A 15,323-nucleotide genomic window follows, 5' to 3' on the forward strand; every position below is an offset into this window, starting at 1 on the left:
AGAGATATCACAACACCGAGAGACAGAGATATCACAACACCGAGAGACAGATTTATCACCACACCGAGAGATAGAGATATCACAACGCCGGGTGACAGAGATATGACAATGCTAATATACAGAGACAGCACAACACCGCGAGACAGAGATATCACAACACCGAGAGACAGAGATATGACAATGCTAAGATACAGAGTTATCACTACACCGAGAGACTGAGATATCACAACTCCGAGACAGAGACACCAGAACACCGAGAGACAGATAGATCACAACACTGAGAGACAGAGGGAATAAAACACAAAGAGAAAGAGATATCACAACACCGAGAGACAGAGATATCACAACACCGAGTGTCAGAGATATCACAACACAGAGAGACAGAGATATCACAACACCGAGAGACTGAGATATCACAACACCGAGAGACTGAGATATCACAACACCGAGAGACTGAGATACCACAACACCGAGAGACAGAGACATCACAACACGGAGAGAAAGACATATCACAATACCGAGAGACAGAGATATCACAACACCGAGAGACAGAGATATCACAACATCGAGAGACAGAGATATCACAACACCGAGAGACAGAGACAACACAGCACTGAGAGACAGAGGTATCACAACACCGAGAGACAGAGACAACACAACACTGAGAGAGAGAGATATCACAACACCGTGAGACAGAGATATCACAGCACAGAGAGACAGACATATCACAACACAGAGAGACAGAGACATCACAACACTGAGAGACGGAGATATCACAACACCATGAGACAGAGATATCACTACACCGAGAGACAGACATATCACAACACCGAGTGACAGAGATATCACAACACAGAGAGAACGAGATATTACAACTCCAAGAGACAGGACATCACAACACTGAGAGACAGAGACATCACAACACCGAGAGACAGAGACATCACAACACCGAGAGACAGAGACATCACAAGACCGAGAGACAGAGACATCACAACACTGAGAGACACAGATAACACAACACCGAGAGACAGAGATATCAGAAATCCGAGAGACAGAGATATCACAACACCGAGAGACTGAGATACCACAACACCGAGAGACAGAGATATCTCAACACCAAGAGACAGAGACATCACAACACGGAGGGAAAGACATATCACAATACCGAGAGACAGTGTTATCACTACACTGAGAGCAGACATATCACAACACCGAGTGACAGAGATATCACAACACAGAGAGAACGAGATATCACAACTCCAAGAGACAGGACATCACAACACTGGGAGACAGAGATATCACAACACCGAGATATAGAGATATCACAACAACGAGAGACAGAGATATCACAACACTGAGAAACAGAGATATCACAACACCGAGAGACAGAGTGATTACAACACCGAGAGACAGAGATATCGCAAAACCGAGAGACAGAGATATCAAAACACCGAGAGACTGTGATATCACATCACCGAGAACGCGAGATATCATAACACCGAGAGACAGAGATATCACAACACCGAGAAGAGAGACATCGCAAAACCGAGAGACAGAGACATCACAACACCGAGAGACAGAGATATCACAACACGGAGAGACAGAGATATCACAACATCGAGAGACTGAGATATCACAACACCGAGAGATTGAGATATCACAACACCGAGAGACTGAGATATCACAACACCGAGAGACAGAGACAGCACAACACTGAGAGACAGAGATATCACAACACCGAGAGACAGAGACAACACAACACTGAGAGACAGAGATATCACAACACCGTGAGACAGAGATATCACAGCACAGAGAGACAGACATATCACAACACAGAGAGACAGAGATATCACAACACTGAGAGACGGAGATATCACAACACCGTGAGACAGAGATATCACTACACCGAGAGACAGACATATCACATCACCGAGTGACAGAGACATCACAACACTGAGAGACAGAGACATCACAACACTGAGAGAAAGAGACATCACAACAACGAGAGTCAGGTATATCACAACACTGAGAAACAGAGATATCACAACACCGAGAGACAGAGATATCACAACGCCGAGAGACAGATATAACAACACCGAGATATAGAGACATCACAACAACGAGAGTCAGGTATATCACAACACTGAGAAACAGAGATATCACAACACTGAGAGACAGAGATATCACAACGCCGAGAGACAGATATATCAAAATAACGAGAGACAGATATCACAACACCGAGAGACTGTGATATCACGACACCGAGAGACCGAGATATCATAACACCGACAGACACAGATATCACAACACCGAGAGAAAGAGATAGCACAGCACCTAGACACCGAGATATCACAACACCGAGAGACAGAGATATCACACCACCAAGAGACAGATATATCACAACAACGAGAGACAGATATCACAACACCGAGAGACAGAGGGTTTAAAACACCGAGAGACAGAGATATCACAAAACCGAGAGACAGAGATTTCACAACACCGAGGACAGAGACATCGCCACCCCGAGAGACAGAGATATCACAACACCGAGAGACTGTGATATCACAACACCGAGAGACAGACATATCATAACACCGAAAGACAGAGATATCACAACACCGAGAGACAGAGACAGCACAGCACCGAGACACCGAGATATCGCAACACTGAGAGACAGAGATATCACAACACCGAGAGACAGATTTATCACCACACCAAGAGATAGAGATATCACAACGCCGGGTGACAGAGATATGACAATGCTAATATACAGAGACAGCACAACACCGCGAGACAGAGATATCACAACACCGAGAGACAGAGATATGACAATGCTAAGATACAGAGTTATCACTACACCGAGAGACTGAGATATCACAACTCCGAGACAGAGACACCAGAACACCGAGAGACAGAGACATCACAACACTGAGAGACACAGATAACACAACACCGAGAGACAGAGATATCAGAAATCCGAGAGACAGAGATATCACAACACCGAGAGACTGAGATACCACAACACCGAGAGACAGAGATATCTCAACACCAAGAGACAGAGACATCACAACACGGAGGGAAAGACATATTACAATACCGAGAGACAGTGATATCACTACACTGAGAGCAGACATATCACAACACCGAGTGACAGAGATATCACAACACAGAGAGAACGAGATATCACAACTCCAAGAGACAGGACATCACAACACTGGGAGACAGAGATATCACAACACCGAGAGACAGAGACATCACAACAACGAGAGACAGATATATCACAACAACGAGTGACAGAGATATCACAACACCGAGAGACAGAGATATGACAATGCTAAGATACAGAGACAGCACAACACCGCGAGACAGAGATATCACAACACCGAGAGACAGAGATATCACAACACCGAGAGACAGAGATATCACCACACCGAGAGACAGAGATATGACAATGCTAAGATACAGAGACAGCACAACACCGCGAGACAGAGATAGCACAACAATGCGAGACAGAAATATCACAATACTGAGAGACTGAGATAATACAACACCAAGAGACAGAAACATCACAACAGCGAGAGTCAGGTATATCACAACACCGAGAGACAGAGATATCACAACACCGAGAGACAGAGATGTCACAACACCGAGAGACAGATATATCACAACAACGAGAGACAGATATCACAACACCGAGATATAGAGATATCACAACACCGAGAGACAGAGATATCACAACACTGAGAGACAGAGATATCACAACGCCGAGAGACAGAGGGATTACAACACCGAGAGACAGAGAAATCGCAAAACCGAGAGACAGAGATTTCACAATACCGAGAACAGAGACATCGCAAAACCGAGAGCCAGAGATATCACAACACCGAGAGACTGTGATATCACAACACTGAGAGACCGAGATATCATAACACCGAGAGACAGAGATATCACAACACTGAGAGACAGATATCACAACACCTAGAGACTGAGATATCACAACACTGAGAGACAGAGACATCACAACAGGGAGAGACAGAGATATCACAATACCGAGAGACAGAGATATCACAACACCGGAAGACAGAGATATCACAACACCGAGAGAAGAGATATCACAACACCGAGAGACGGAGACTACACAACACTGAGAAACCGAGATAGCACAACACAGAGAGACAGAAATATCACAACACTGAGAGACAGAGATATCACTACACCTAGAGACAGAAGTATCACAACACTAAGAGACAGAGATATCACAACACCGAGAGACAGAGACATCACAACACGGAGAGACAGACACATCACAATACCGAGAGACAGAGATATCGCAACACCGAAAGACAGAGATATCACAACACCGAGAGATGAGATATCACAGCACCGAGAGACAGAGACAACACAACACTGAGAGACCGAGATATCACATCACCGAGAGACAGAGATATCACAACACTGAGAGACAGAGATATCACTACACCGAGAGACAGAAGTATCACAACACTGAGAGACAGAGATATCACAACACCGAGAGACTGAGATATCACAACACCGAGAGACTGAGATATCACAACACCGAGAGACTGAGATACCACAACACCGAGAGACAGAGACATCACAACACGGATAGACAGACATATCACAATACCGAGAGACAGAGATATCACAACACCGAGAGACAGAGATATCACAACACCGAGAGACAGAGACAACACAACACTGAGAGACAGAGATATCACAACACCGAGAGACAGAGACAACACAGCACTGAGAGACAGAGGTATCACAACACCGAGAGACAGAGACAACACAACACTGAGAGAGAGAGATATCACAACACCGTGAGACAGAGATATCACAGCACAGAGAGACAGACATATCACAACACAGAGAGACAGAGACATCACAACACTGAGAGACGGAGATATCACAACACCATGAGACAGAGATATCACTACACCGAGAGACAGACATATCACAACACCGAGTGACAGAGATATCACAACACAGAGAGAACGAGATATTACAACTCCAAGAGACAGGACATCACAACACTGAGAGACAGAGACATCACAACACCGAGAGACAGAGACATCACAACACCGAGAGACAGAGACATCACAAGACCGAGAGACAGAGACATCACAACACTGAGAGACACAGATAACACAACACCGAGAGACAGAGATATCAGAAATCCGAGAGACAGAGATATCACAACACCGAGAGACTGAGATACCACAACACCGAGAGACAGAGATATCTCAACACCAAGAGACAGAGACATCACAACACGGAGGGAAAGACATATCACAATACCGAGAGACAGTGTTATCACTACACTGAGAGCAGACATATCACAACACCGAGTGACAGAGATATCACAACACAGAGAGAACGAGATATCACAACTCCAAGAGACAGGACATCACAACACTGGGAGACAGAGATATCACAACACCGAGATATAGAGATATCACAACAACGAGAGACAGAGATATCACAACACTGAGAAACAGAGATATCACAACACCGAGAGACAGAGTGATTACAACACCGAGAGACAGAGATATCGCAAAACCGAGAGACAGAGATATCAAAACACCGAGAGACTGTGATATCACATCACCGAGAAAGCGAGATATCATAACACCGAGAGACAGAGATATCACAACACCGAGAAGAGAGACATCGCAAAACCGAGAGACAGAGACATCACAACACCGAGAGACAGAGATATCACAACACGGAGAGACAGAGATATCACAACATCGAGAGACTGAGATATCACAACACCGAGAGATTGAGATATCACAACACCGAGAGACTGAGATATCACAACACCGAGAGACAGAGACAGCACAACACTGAGAGACAGAGATATCACAACACCGAGAGACAGAGACAACACAACACTGAGAGACAGAGATATCACAACACCGTGAGACAGAGATATCACAGCACAGAGAGACAGACATATCACAACACAGAGAGACAGAGATATCACAACACTGAGAGACGGAGATATCACAACACCGTGAGACAGAGATATCACTACACCGAGAGACAGACATATCACATCACCGAGTGACAGAGACATCACAACACTGAGAGACAGAGACATCACAACACTGAGAGAATGAGACATCACAACAACGAGAGTCAGGTATATCACAACACTGAGAAACAGAGATATCACAACACCGAGAGACAGAGATATCACAACGCCGAGAGACAGATATAACAACACCGAGATATAGAGACATCACAACAACGAGAGTCAGGTATATCACAACACTGAGAAACAGAGATATCACAACACTGAGAGACAGAGATATCACAACGCCGAGAGACAGATATATCAAAATAACGAGAGACAGATATCACAACACCGAGAGACTGTGATATCACGACACCGAGAGACCGAGATATCATAACACCGACAGACACAGATATCACAACACCGAGAGAAAGAGATAGCACAGCACCTAGACACCGAGATATCACAACACCGAGAGACAGAGATATCACACCACCAAGAGACAGATATATCACAACAACGAGAGACAGATATCACAACACCGAGAGACAGAGGGTTTAAAACACCGAGAGACAGAGATATCACAAAACCGAGAGACAGAGATTTCACAACACCGAGGACAGAGACATCGCCACCCCGAGAGACAGAGATATCACAACACCGAGAGACTGTGATATCACAACACCGAGAGACAGACATATCATAACACCGAAAGACAGAGATATCACAACACCGAGAGACAGAGACAGCACAGCACCGAGACACCGAGATATCGCAACACTGAGAGACAGAGATATCACAACACCGAGAGACAGATTTATCACCACACCGAGAGATAGAGATATCACAACGCCGGGTGACAGAGATATGACAATGCTAATATACAGAGACAGCACAACACCGCGAGACAGAGATATCACAACACCGAGAGACAGAGATATGACAATGCTAAGATACAGAGTTATCACTACACCGAGAGACTGAGATATCACAACTCCGAGACAGAGACACCAGAACACCGAGAGACAGAGACATCACAACACTGAGAGACACAGATAACACAACACCGAGAGACAGAGATATCAGAAATCCGAGAGACAGAGATATCACAACACCGAGAGACTGAGATACCACAACACCGAGAGACAGAGAAATCTCAACACCAAGAGACAGAGACATCACAACACGGAGGGAAAGACATATCACAATACCGAGAGACAGTGATATCACTACACTGAGAGCAGACATATCACAACACCGAGTGACAGAGATATCACAACACAGAGAGAACGAGATATCACAACTCCAAGAGACAGGACATCACAACACTGGGAGACAGAGATATCACAACACCGAGAGACAGAGACATCACAACAACGAGAGACAGATATATCACAACAACGAGTGACAGAGATATCACAACACCGAGAGACAGAGATATGACAAAGCTAAGATACAGAGACAGCACAACACCGCGAGACAGAGATATCACAACACCGAGAGACAGAGATATCACAACACCGAGAGACAGAGATATCACCACACCGAGAGACAGAGATATGACAATGCTAAGATACAGAGACAGCACAACACCGCGAGACAGAGATAGCACAACAATGCGAGACAGAAATATCACAATACTGAGAGACTGAGATAATACAACACCAAGAGACAGAGACATCACAACAGCGAGAGTCAGGTATATCACAACACCGAGAGACAGAGATATCACAACACCGAGAGACAGAGATGTCACAACACCGAGAGACAGATATATCACAACAACGAGAGACAGATATCACAACACCGAGATATAGAGATATCACAACACCGAGAGACAGAGATATCACAACACTGAGAGACAGAGATATCACAACGCCGAGAGACAGAGGGATTACAACACCGAGAGACAGAGAAATCGCAAAACCGAGAGACAGAGATTTCACAATACCGAGAACAGAGACATCGCAAAACCGAGAGCCAGAGATATCACAACACCGAGAGACTGTGATATCACAACACTGAGAGACCGAGATATCATAACACCGAGAGACAGAGATATCACAACACTGAGAGACAGATATCACAACACCTAGAGACTGAGATATCACAACACTGAGAGACAGAGACATCACAACAGGGAGAGACAGAGATATCACAATACCGAGAGACAGAGATATCACAACACCGGAAGACAGAGATATCACAACACCGAGAGAAGAGATATCACAACACCGAGAGACGGAGACTACACAACACTGAGAAACCGAGATAGCACAACACAGAGAGACAGAAATATCACAACACTGAGAGACAGAGATATCACTACACCTAGAGACAGAAGTATCACAACACTAAGAGACAGAGATATCACAACACCGAGAGACAGAGACATCACAACACGGAGAGACAGACACATCACAATACCGAGAGACAGAGATATCGCAACACCGAAAGACAGAGATATCACAACACCGAGAGATGAGATATCACAGCACCGAGAGACAGAGACAACACAACACTGAGAGACCGAGATATCACATCACCGAGAGACAGAGATATCACAACACTGAGAGACAGAGATATCACTACACCGAGAGACAGAAGTATCACAACACTGAGAGACAGAGATATCACAACACCGAGAGACTGAGATATCACAACACCGAGAGACTGAGATATCACAACACCGAGAGACTGAGATACCACAACACCGAGAGACAGAGACATCACAACACGGATAGACAGACATATCACAATACCGAGAGACAGAGATATCACAACACCGAGAGACAGAGATATCACAACATCGAGAGACAGAGATATCACAACACCGAGAGACAGAGACAACACAACACTGAGAGACAGAGATATCACAAAACTGAGACCCCGAGATATCATAACACCGAGAGACAGAGATATCACAACACTGAGAGACAGATATCACAACACCTCGAGACTGAGATATCACAACACTGAGAGACAGAGACATCACAACTGGGAGAGACAGAGATATCACAATACCGAGAGACAGAGATATCACAACACCGAGAGAAGAGATATCACAACACCGAGAGACGGAGACTACACAACACTGAGAGACCGAGATAGCACAACACCGAGAGACAGAAATATCACAACACTGAGAGACAGAGATATCACTACACCGAGAGACAGAAGTATCACAACACTAAGAGACAGAGATATCACAACACCGAGAGACAGAGACATCACAACACGGAGAGACAGACACATCACAATACCGAGAGACAGAGATATCGCAACACCGAAAGACAGAGATATCACAACACCGAGAGATGAGATATCACAACACCGAGAGACAGAGACAACACAACACTGAGAGACCGAGATATCACATCACCGAGAGACAGAGATATCACAACACTGAGAGACAGAGATATCACTACACCGAGAGACAGAAGTATCACAACACTGAGAGACAGAGACATCACAACACCGAGAGACAGAGGCATCACAACAACGAGAGACAGATATATCACAACAACGAGAGACAGAGTTATCACAACACCGAGAGACAGAGATATCACAACACCGAGAGACAGAGTTATCACCACACCGAGAGACAGAGATATCACAACGCCGGGTGACAGAGATATGACAATGCTAATATACAGAGACAGCACAACACCGCGAGACAGAGATATCACAACACCGAGAGACAGAGATATGACAATGCTAAGATACAGAGTTATCACTACACCGAGAGACTGAGATATCACAACTCCGAGACAGAGACACCAGAACACAGAGAGACAGATAGATCACAACACTGAGAGACAGAGGGAATAAAACACAAAGAGAAAGAGATATCACAACACCGAGAGACAGAGATATCACAACACCGAGAGTCAGACATATCACAACACGGAGAGACAGAGATATCACAACACCGAGAGACTGAGATATCACAACACCGAGAGACTGAGATATCACAATACCGAGAGACTGAGATATCACAACACCGAGAGACTGAGATACCACAACATCGAGAGACAGAGACATCACAAAACGGATAGACAGACATATCACAATACCGAGAGACAGAGATATCACAACACCGAGAGACAGAGATATCACAACATCGAGAGACAGAGATTTCACAACACCGAGAGACAGAGACAACACAACACTGAGAGACAGAGATATCACAACACCGAGAGACAGAGACAACACAACACTGAGAGAGAGAGATATCACAACACCGTGAGACAGAGATATCACAGCACAGAGAGACAGACATAGCACAACACAGAGAGACAGAGACATCACAACACTGAGAGACGGAGATATCTCAACACCATGAGACAGAGATATCACTACACCGAGAGACAGACGTATCACAACACCGAGTGACAGAGATATCACAACACAGAGAGAACGAGATATTACAACTCCAAGAGACAGGACATTACGACACTGAGAGACAGAGACATCACAACACCGAAGGACGGAGGCATCACAACACTGAGAGACAGAGACATCACAACACCGAGAGACAGAGACATCACAACAATGAGAGACAGATATATCACAACAACGAATGACAGAGATATCACAACTGCGAGAGACAGAGATATCACAACACCGAAAGACAGAGACAACACAACACTGAGAGAGAGAGATATCACAACACCGTGAGACAGAGATATCACAGCACAGAGAGACAGACATAGCACAACACAGAGAGACAGAGACATCACAACACTGAGAGACGGAGATATCTCAACACCATGAGACAGAGATATCACTACACCGAGAGACAGACATATCACAACACCGAGTGACAGAGATATCACAACACAGAGAGAACGAGATATTACAACTCCAAGAGACAGGACATCACGACTCTGAGAGACAGAGACATCACAACACCGAAGGACGGAGGCATCACAACACTGAGAGACAGAGACATCAGAACACCGAGAGACAGAGACATCACAACAATGAGAGACAGATATATCACAACAACGAATGACAGAGATATCACAACTGCGAGAGACAGAGATATCACAACACCGAGAGACAGAGATATCACAACACCGAGAGACAGAGGTATCACAACACAGACAGACAGAGATATGACAATGCTAATATACAAAGACAGCACAACACTGCGAGACAGAGATATCACAACACCGAGAGACAGAGATATGACAATGCTAAGATACAGAGTTATCACAACACCGAGAGACTGAGATATCACAACTCCGTGAGACAGAGACTCCAGAACACCGAGAGACTGAGATATCACAACACTGAGAGACAGAGATAATACAACACCAAGAGACAGAGATATCACAACACCGAGAGACAGAGATATCACAACACCGAGAGAAAGAGTTATCAGAAAAATGAGAGACAGAGACATCACAACACCGTGAGACAGACATATCACTACACCGAGAGACAGACATATCACATCACCGAGTGACAGAGATATCACAACACTGAGAGACAGAGACATCACAACACTGAGAGAAAGAGACATCACAAGAACGAGAGTCAGGTATATCACAACACCGAGAGACAGAGATATCACATCAGCGAGAGACAGAGATATCACAACACCGAGAGACAAATATATCAAAACAACGAGAGACGGATATCACAACAACGAGAGTCAGGTATATCACAACACCGAGAGACAGAGATATCACAACATTGAGAGACAGAGATTTCACAACACCGAGAGACAGATATATCACAACAACGAGAGACAGATATCACAACGCCGAGAGACAGCGGGTTTACAGCACCGAGAGACAGAGATATCACAAAACCGAGAGACAGAGATTTCACAACTCCGAGAACAGAGACATCGCCACACAGAGAGACAGAGATATCACAACACTGAGAGACAGAGACAGCACAGCACCGAGACACCGAGATATCACAACACTGAGAGACAGAGCTAACACAAAACCGAGAGACAGAGACAGCACAGCAACGAGAGACAGAGACATCACAACACCGAGATACAGAGATATCACAACACTGAGAGACAGAGCTAACACAAAACCGAGAGACAGAGAAAGCACAGCTCCGAGAGACAGAGACATCACAACACCGAGAGACAGAGATATCACAACACCGTGAGACAGAGATATCACTACACCGAGAGACAGACATATCACAACACCGAGTGACAGAGATATCACAACACAGAGAGAACGAAATTCACAACTCCAAGAGACAGGACATCACAACACTGAGAGACAGAGACATCACAACACCGAGAGACAGATACATCACAACACTGAGAGACACAGATATCACAACACCGAGAGACAGAGATATCAGAAATCCGAGAGACAGAGATATCACAACACCGAGAGACTGAGATGCCACAACACCGAGAGACTGAGATACCTCAACACCGAGAGACAGAGACATCACAACACCGAGAGACAGAGACATCACAACACCGAGAGACAGAGATATCACAATAGCGAGAGACAGTGATATCACTACACCGAGAGCAGACATATCACAACACCGAGTGACAGAGATATCACAACACAGAGAGAACGAGATATCACAACTCCAAGAGACAGGACATCACAACACTGAGAGACAGAGACATCACAACACCGAGAGACAGAGACATCACAACACTGAGAGACACAGATATCACAACACCGAGAGACAGAGACATCACAACACCGAGAGACAGAGACATCACAACACCGAGAGACAGAGACATCACAACAACGAGAGACAGATATATCACAACACCGAGAGACTGTGATATCACAACACTGAGAGACAGAGATATTACAACACCGAGAGACAGAGATATCACAACACCGAGAGACAGAGATATCACAACGCCGAGAGACAGAGATATGTCAATGCTAAGAGACAGAGACAGCACAACACCGCGAGACAGAGAATATCACAACACTGAGAGACTGAGATATCACATCACCGAGAGACTGAGATATCACAACTCCGAGAGACAGAGACACCAGAACACCGCGAGACAGAGATATCACAACACCGAGAGACTGAGATATCACAACTCTGAGAGACAGAGACACCAGAACACCGCGAGACAGAGATATCACAACACCGAGAGACTGAGATATCACAACTCTGAGAGACAGAGACACCAGAACACCGAGAGACAGAGACATCACAACACCGAGAGACAGAGATATCACAACACCGAGAGACTGAGATATCACAACACCGAGAGACAGAGATATCACAACACTGAGAGACAGAGATATTACAACACCGAGAGGCAGAGATATCACAACACCGAGGGACAGAGACATAGAGATACCGAGGCATCGAGATACCGGGGCTCAGAGGCACAGAAACACCATTTTACAGAGACACAGAGACACTGGTGCACAGAGACAGTGGTTGGCAGGGACACTGATACGGAGAAACACACTGGGACACACAGAGACACAGACTGTCACAGAGGCACAGGTAGACACATAGACAATGAGGCACAGTGACACACACGGGCACAGACAGACACAGAGGCACAGATAGACACAGAGACAATGGGACACACAGAGACCAATGGAGACACAGACAGACATAGAGACAATGAGACACACAGAGACATAGACAGACACAGAGGCACAGGTAGACACAGAGACAATGTGGTACAGAGACACACAGGGACACAGACAGACACAGAGACAATGAGACACACAGAGACACACAGAGACACAGACAGACATAGAGACAATGAGACACACAGACACACAGAGATACACACAGAGACACAAACGGAGACTCACAGAGACACACACACACACAGACGCACTCAGAGACACACACAGAGAGGCACAGAGACACACTCAGACACACACACTCAGAGACACAGACAGAGACACAGAGAGACACAGAGACACACATTGAGACACACACAGAGAGACACAGAGACACACATAGAGACACACACACAGAGACACAGAGACACACCCAGACACACAGAGAGGTGTGTGTGGGGATGTATGGGGGTGTGGGGGTGTGGCGGGCTCTGTGGGAGTGTGTGGGGATGTGTGGAGGGCTGTGTGGGGGTCTGTGTGGGACGTTGTGGGGGTGTGTGTGGGGGTTGGGTGTGGGAGGTGTGGGGGTGTGTGGGGGGGTGTGTGGGGGTGTGTGGGGGGGGTGTGAGGGTGTGTGGGGGTGTGTGGGTGTGTGTGGGGCTGTATGTGGGACTGTGTGAGGGGGTGTGTGGGGGTGTGTGTGGGGGTGTGTGTGGGGTGTGTGTGGGTGTGGGTGTGGGAGTGTGGGGGTGTGTGGAGGGTGTGGGGGTGTGGGGGGTATGTTGGGGTGTGTGGGGGTGTGGGGGTGTGGGGTTGTGGGGGTGTGTGAGGGCGTGGGTGTGTGGGGGAGTGGGTGTGTGTGTGTGGGTGTGGGCGGGTGTGGGTGTGGGTGTGTGGGGTTGTGGGTGTGTGTGGGGGTGTGTGTGGGGGTGTGTGTGGGGGTGTGTGTGAGTGTGTTTGGGGGTGTGTGTGTGGGTGTGTGTGTGGGGGTGTGTGTGTGGGTGTGTGTGGGGGTGTGTGTGTGGGTTTGTGTGTGGGAGTGTGTGTGGGTGTGTGTGTGTGGGTGTGTGTGGGGGTGTGTGTGGGGGCTGTGTGGGGGTGTGTGGGGATGTGGGGGGCTGTGTGTGGGGCTGTGTGTGGGGGTGTGTGTGGGGGTGTGTGTGGGTTTGGGGGGGTGTGTGGGGGTGTGTGTGGGGGGGTGTGTGGGGGTGTGTGGGGGTGTGTGTGGGGTTGTGTGTGGGGGTGTGTGTGGGGGTGTGTGGGGTGTGTGGGGGTGTGTGGGGGTGTGTGGGGGTGTGGGGGTGTGTGGGGGTGTGTGGGGGTTTGTGGGGGGTGTGTGGGGGTTTGTGGGGTGTGTGGGGGGTTTGTGGGGGTGTGTGGGGGTGTGGGGGGCAGTGTGTGTGGGTGTGTGTGTGGGTGTGTGCGTGGGGTGTGTGGAGGGTGTGGGGGTGTGGGGGCTGTGTGTGGGTTGTGTGTGGGGGTGTGTGGGGGTTTGTGTGGGTGTGGGGGGGTGTGTGGGGCTGTGTGTGGGGCTGTGTGGGGGTTTGTGGGGGTGTGTGTGTGTGGGTGTGTGGGGGGTGTTGGGGTGTGCGAGTGTGTGTGTGGGAGTGTGTGTGGGGGTGTGTGTTGGGGGTGTGTTGGGTGTATGGGGGCATGTCGGAGTTTGTGTAGGAGTGTGTGTGGGCGTGTGTGGGGGTGTGTGTGGGGTTTGTGGGGGGTGTGTGGGGGGT

General features: G+C 47.0%; 1 protein-coding gene across 1 annotated transcript in view; it reads left to right on the forward strand.

The window, feature by feature from the left end:
- Positions 1–15,323, forward strand: part of LOC121274023 (proline and serine-rich protein 3-like) — a 193,015-nt gene that overhangs the window by 104,701 nt on the left and 72,991 nt on the right. The gene's annotated exons all lie outside the window — the stretch shown is intronic.

This window comes from Carcharodon carcharias (genome assembly GCF_017639515.1).
Source record: "Carcharodon carcharias isolate sCarCar2 chromosome 29 unlocalized genomic scaffold, sCarCar2.pri SUPER_29_unloc_2, whole genome shotgun sequence".
Lineage (NCBI taxonomy): Eukaryota > Metazoa > Chordata > Chondrichthyes > Lamniformes > Lamnidae > Carcharodon > Carcharodon carcharias.